Genomic DNA, 6389 nt, shown 5'->3' on the forward strand with positions numbered 1-6389 from the left:
CTTTTACACAGGCAAAAGGTGAATTGCAGTACCATCAAGGTCCAGGAAAGAAATGTGTGCATGTCTGTGTGTGTGTGCAGAAGAGGATGGTGGGAATTGGCTTTTATATAGGGCGTATATGTTTTATCCTCATTATTTGGTGGCTTTGTGAAAAGGTTGGAAAAGTCCTCTTCTCAGAGAGATTATTCTCTTTCTAGTCACAGTCCCTTTGAGAGAGAAACTGTTTGGGATTGGCAGTACTGAGTTGTGACCTGAAATCACCACCTCAATGGAATGGCACATACCTGTTATAACAACTGCAATCCACATATACACACACGCGCAAAAAAAAAAGAAAGAAAAAAGCTCACTCCTTGCCACTTCAGCACCATGGCCAGCGGCAGCCTTAGGGACAGGGCCACTGCCAAGAGAGGGGCTTAACTCTCAGTAGCTTGGACAGCGCTCACTCAAAAGCTTACAGGGCAAGTGCATGTTTGTGTGTACATGTGTGAGAGAGCAGGCCATCTCCTCATAAGCTGCTGTCACAGGCGTGAATCAGAAAAAAGAGCTCCAACAGTACATGCTACAGTGCTGGTGCAGGTCTATAAAGCTGCGGAGTATATATTTATTACAATGTAATCACATTTAAGATGTATGGAACAATATAAAATATATGCTTTCTATTGTCATTCTCAGTGTGCTTGTAATGTGAGAGCGAGCCCAAATATTTAACCCTAAACAATCCAGCACCATTCAGTGGTGTAGATAACAGCCTTTGTGCACTCTGGACTTTATTTGATCTGTTCTATGAAGTACAGAAGTAGAAAGGAAGATATATAACTGTACAAAAATATAATAACATGGAAGTTGTACTCTGTAATTACACTATTTTTATGTTTTTTTGGCGTTAATGTCTCTTTTCATATTAGAGATGACTGTTATTAAAAATGTTGTTTCTGCAAAACAACATTATTTGCTTTTTTATTCAACAGAAGATGAAGGAGCAGCCACAGTGAGCTGTTGAAGAGCCACAGGAGGAAGACTGCACTCCTCCATGTGCTTACCAAGGTAATCAGCTTCTGCTGTGCCCTGCTGTTGTGTGGAAACTGCTAGACTATGCACAGCATGGAACAGGTAGTGGTTGCAATCATTAGTGACTGACTTTTTTTATATGAATGTTCAATTGTACTACAAACAGATTCACCATTTGCTCATTTTCTGTGTTTCTAAAAGAAGAATGTAAAATTATACTAGCTGGCTATGACGATAACCACAGTTATTGTCAAATCATCCAGGACAGAAACACTGAAGATTGCAACTTTCACGCTGACTTTATCATCACCATTAGTCTTTTCAGCTATAAAAGTGTGTGGAAAAATCAAAAGTAGATCAATCATACGTCCCACAGTCTCTGCACATTTTCTGTTTTTTTATAGGGATTACGACAACTTCAAAAAATATTTTTTTTTCTGATTTGAGTTAAGAAAAACACATGTATTAATTGTTTTAAAAGTAAAAGTACTTTTAAAAGTTTCTGCACAAAACATTTTGAACTTTGCAAAGAAAAAAATGTACACATGCATAAACATCTATACAATCCAGCATCTCCCTCTCTTATTCATGCATAACGTGATGTGTTTACACCCACTCCCACACATATTATAAGTGCAGTAACATGTGCTCATAGTTCTTGTCACATCAACACTACTACACAACCCTTATCCAGCAGTTTTTCACCCTACAGCTAATTAGTGCTTCATGTATCCACACACATTCACACATCGTCTGGCGTCTACATATGGACATGAATGTACTTCTTTTAAAATGAATTAGTCTTTAATTTCCTTTAAATTCTGAGGTTAATTTCTCATTCCCTTTTTTGATCTTAGTCTCCCTGCTTCCTCTCTTCTTATGCTAATACAATTAGTTAGCTTCCTGCTGTGCAGTCTAATCCTTTAGTTCAGCTCCACTTCTATATCTGTGGGGTGACACCACCCCCAAACATTAAACCATAGCTACACACATGTACACATATTTTATATGCAAGAGCACACTCACAGTACACACACGGAGTATTTAATAAAATTCTTAATGTTGTTGAAGCATTCTGTCGCATAGTTTTTACTGTGTTTTATTAAGGCGAGGGGACCCAAAAGCAGACAACCAAGGCAAAACTAGCCAACAAAAAGTGAGCTTTATTTAAATATGGTTACAAAGACATGGAAAGATTGCTAAAATATTTCTGGTTTATTATTGGAATTACCAGAAGCTGTCTGGTAATGCGTGCATTATTATTATATAGTCGATCATCAGATGGCCAGGACAGAGGGTCTTTTGTCCTAAACTCTTGTCTTTTTACAACTGCGATAGACAGCTCTAACTTTCTAATGTCTTTGTAATAACTACAGCATGCTGATTGAAAAGTTTCAGTGATAAATCCACAGCTTGTTCCACTTACTTGACCTTCAGGAAGAATTCGGTCATTATCCCCATCATAGTTACCTCGGCTCTTTACTTTGATCAGGGTCTGAGACAGCGGAGCTTTATGTAATGAGGATGTTATTAGACTACCTATTGAAAAGTGAAGGACAGCAGTTCCTGCTGGGGTCCAGTTCCAGGAATAGCAGTGAAGGCAGAGCTGTCTTATGTACACACACAAGCAATAAAGAGAGGTAGGGCCACTGCCGGCCTGCTCGCTTTAATGATGGCTGTGACGTGAGAGTCCACTTGTAACTGCTGTTGTTAGAGGCAGAGATCCACCCACTCCCCCTGTGACTCATGGCATGTCACCACCTCCATCTTGGCACCTTCATTATGAGGACACAGTTAGCAGTTTCTATGCCCTTCACTTTGTTGGTAACTGTTTACTATTACTATTACATACAGGGGAGTCCAGGGGAAGTGTCCAGAGTCTATAGTGTCCATAGCTGTTCATGTGCATGTCTGCCATAATTTATTTTGCTTTCAGGGTTAATGAGTTGAACATTTTCCACAAGGCTTCTCCAGAGCACTTTAGACAAGCAATTCAGACCACGTCTTAAAAGTCTATCCTTTAAAGTTCAGCACGGAAATTAGTCATAGGTTTCAAGTCAATCAATGTTCTTTTAATGTAAATGAATTATCTTTTCAGGTGCTGAATGTAGCCAAGTCTGACAGAGAATGAGCTCTTGGAGCCTGAAGTTGGAGTGTGTGTTCCATAACTTTCTAGAACATTGTGTGCTCACTCTCTCCTCTTTGGGTAGCAAAGAGGAGAGAGTGAGTCTCAAACCTTGATACTGAATTCACCTTTAAATGCTCTCTCAGGGCTTTTCTATGAATTAATGTGTATAGGTTTATCGTTGTGTGCAGGAGCATGTGTAAACTAACCTGCTTTCCACCTTTAATGTCGATACATGTGAGAGCGAGCATATGTGAGCGCAGTGGCACTCCTCCGTTTATTCGCCAGGCTATGTGCGTTTCCTGTTTAAAGCTCACTGTGCAGTTTTGAATCAAAGCTAAGCAGGTGTCACTCTGACTACAGGCAGATGGTAAACCTCACTGTGAAACTGGATTCTATCTCCTCATCTGCAGCCTTTCTCTGATCAGCCTCTCTCTCCATTTTATCCCGCCAGCTCTGACTGGCTTTTTACTCAGGTGACTTATACACAACAGTGTGTATGAATCTGAAGGGTGTACCACAAAGGAATGTTAAGGTGTAGCAGCAGCTTTTAAGTCTGAGTGTTCAGGATCACAACGGTGGCTCTCTTCTAACCTGTCTACATCACCAGAATAAATTATGGTGCAAAATTAACTTGGTCCAGAACAGATACTGTTCTTTTACTGATGACCTGCTTTAACACATTCATGATTCACCAGCCAAGTTCTGTTTAGAGACCCCAGTGGTCTGGTCCTAATGACCCTCTGCTTTCTCTCTAAGCACAGCACTATCAGCTGAGGAAACATGTTGTTTATATAAGATATTCACCTAAAGTACACTTCATGAGTTGTAGTAGTTGTTGTTGTTTGTTTTTGTGTATTGTAATTTGCATCAGTTTACATACATGCAAATTAAATGGAAAAATTAATTAATATAAGATCAACCTTACATCTTTTTTTGTCAGCCATATCTCTCTGGTGTTTTTTGGTGTATGTCAAAGTCTGTCAAACGCTCATATTTCTTGCAGAGCAAGTGTCAAATGATGCTACAGTCATAATGCTAATTATCTCTGATCATGAGCTGAAGTGTTGTCAAGCTGGCTCACTCAAGAAAGCCTAGGCTAAGGTTAGGGAATTCCTTTTAATTCATTTTTATTTGTATAGCATCTTTTAAGCCAAAAAATGTCTTTAGGTGCATTACAGAGACCCACAAACTGACCACAAGAATCAGTTAAGGCAACAGTGGCAAGGAAAATTTGCACAGGACATGACTCATAAGAGGGAACCCTTTTGGTGATCAGGTCTGCTGTGTAAAGGAGGAGAGGAGATGAAAGAGCGAAAGAGGACACGTTGTGTAAGTGTACAAGTATTCAAAAGATAAACAAGTAAGACAGCAAACACTGGGCAGATCACAGTTTTCAACACAATAAACATGATGGATAGCTGATGATGCTATTGCTTTTTGGTCTTTGTTGATATTGTAAACACACCACCACAGATTATTAAAGATCAGTTAATAATCTGTGAGTTAACCTCACCTAAACCAAACAAACTTAAACCAAACCAACCATCACATGCTTCGTACTCTACATACTTATACTTTGTATGTGAAATTCTAGACATTTTGCATAAGCTGAAGACTTTGTCTATAGTTCATGTTTGAAGCTTTACTTTATCCTCCCATTTCATTTTCTTTCATTGAAGATGCACTCCTATTTAGCATATCCTGCTCACAGTTTGTCTCTCTGTTCATAATTTTTTTCTTTCTCTCTTTCTGTCTCTGGGCTCTGTCTCTTCCCCTCCCTGATGAGGCCAGCCCCTCCATGGTGATGAGAGCGACGGAGGGTGATTAAAGTGGTGTCTCATCTGGTGGGAAAACTGACCTCAATCAGAACTATTCTACCAAGAGGACACTCCCCTCCTCTCTGTTTCTCTCCATCCAGCCCTCCCACTCAGTATATTTCTGACTCTCATCCGCCATCCTCTATTCTTTCTGACCCGCTCCCTCACCATGTCAGTGCTCCCCATCTTTCATCTTCCCTCTCTCAGGCTCTGCTCTCTTCCCTCGTCTTCCCTTATCCACTGGTGGTGATCACTCTCAATTTGTCATCATAGGCTGTATTGTTCTGCCATTGCAATCTGTCCCTCCGAGGAACTCATAAGTTTGCTGTCTTCAGCACCTTGTGTTTACAGGGAAAGTTACTACTTTTTAGGAAGTGGAAAGTAGAAAGTTCTGCACTCACACACGTTTGTGTATTGTGTTGTATGTCCTCAGAGGTCTTTGAGTTTGAGGGTTTTCTACAGCTGTTCCTTGGTGACCTGGGGTCACAGCTGGTTATGCCCCTCCTGGACCACTGGGACTTTGCCTTCCTCATCGAAAGTTCCCTTGTGCCTGTTGCATTTCTTCTGCTGTGTCTGCTGTTATATAGCAGCACACCATTATCTCAGTAGTCAGTTCTTGTCCATCAGTGTAGCAGCTCTGCTTCTATTATTTGTGCCTTAGTATTGTTGAAACCTGCTGATACCTTCAGTCTCAGTTGATCTGCTTCTGTGTCAGTTAGGTCATTATTCCTAATGGCTGACTCTGTGGCAGTAATACGATCAACAAGCAGTGTCTGTTCAGGTGTTATTGCAAAGTTAAGGCCTTTAGCTAGGAGTCCTCCCCATATCTTCATGCCAAGAAGACACTTTTTGGAATGTGCACACCTGTTTTTTCTTGACTTTCTTGTGCTGTATCATCTGTACCTTCTCTAACAATTTTCAAGATCTCTTCTCTAATCCCCCTTGGTAGAGAGGCTGGGAGGGCCTCACGGTGTTATTCTGCTTTCAGTTTGCCGACATTAATAGGGAACTAGATCTGTGTCATCCTTTTTAATTTAGTCCTTGCCCGCACCAACTGAAGGATGTGCTACCCAAAGTGAGTATCAATATACAGTATCTGGGAATGCTCTTTTCATTGTCATGTCCAAGAGTTCACATCGAAGCAACTAGACTCGTAGCTTTTTCTGAAGACATTTCATCACTTCAGAGTGGCTCCTCAGTTCTTCTGCTGTTGTCGTGGGGACTTTAGTCATTGACCCATTGCATGGGGTTATAAAAGTGCCATGGCCTATGTAAAGTATAGGTACAGTGGCAAACAATGCAGCTACAGCTCCTTAAGGCCCAGTTCACACTGGAGAAAGTCATTCCAGCTAGAGTAGGATTGAGCCCAGACAGCCTTTAAGCTGGATGCATTCAGACCTATTTTCAAATCTGGCTAGCACACACTTGTGTCC

The sequence above is a fragment of the Parambassis ranga genome, chromosome 13, assembly GCF_900634625.1.
Source record: "Parambassis ranga chromosome 13, fParRan2.1, whole genome shotgun sequence".
NCBI lineage: Eukaryota > Metazoa > Chordata > Actinopteri > Ambassidae > Parambassis > Parambassis ranga.